This window comes from Alligator sinensis, unplaced genomic scaffold, assembly GCF_000455745.1.
Source record: "Alligator sinensis unplaced genomic scaffold, ASM45574v1 scaffold1166_1, whole genome shotgun sequence".
Taxonomy (NCBI): domain Eukaryota; kingdom Metazoa; phylum Chordata; order Crocodylia; family Alligatoridae; genus Alligator; species Alligator sinensis.
Window position 1 is genome coordinate 580,692 of NW_005842631.1, and position 520 is coordinate 581,211.

General features: G+C 36.9%; 1 protein-coding gene across 2 annotated transcripts in view; it reads left to right on the plus strand.

The window, feature by feature from the left end:
* The window catches only part of XIRP2 (xin actin binding repeat containing 2), a 91,085-nt gene that overhangs the window by 86,127 nt on the left and 4,438 nt on the right, over positions 1-520 (plus strand). The window lies entirely within an intron of this gene.

Genomic DNA, 520 nt, shown 5'->3' on the forward strand with positions numbered 1-520 from the left:
TCTCAACTGAAATTACCTTTAAACTGCCTATATATTACATACAAAAATGATGTTAAATGAATGGTAATTTGATTGCAAAATAAAGTACTTAAAAGTTAGGGAAAACAACTTTACAACTGCCTGTGCAACCTTGCTTTTGTCTCTTTTGTGCATATGTTCTGTGCACTAAATGAGAAGGGTGTTCTGAAAAATACCCTTGAAAAAATAATTTATGTGATAATGTCATTAATGAGAACCAGTCACTTCAATTTTACCCACTTCCTGGAAAAGCAATATAGTCCCACTGAGCTCTGCTCTGCGGTGTGTAGACTGCCATCAGCACCTGAATTGCAATGTCTGTGGATAACCAGAACGAATTGTTTGCATTAGCTACTATAAACCTGACATCTCCTAACTTTCAAGCATGCTATTTAGCAATATAAATACCATTTTTGAAATGCAGTTCTAGCATGTGGCCCCTGTAATTGACCTAGTAGCTTCCAGGTATCCCCAGTTAAGTGTGTATTGCTGCCATTCCTGC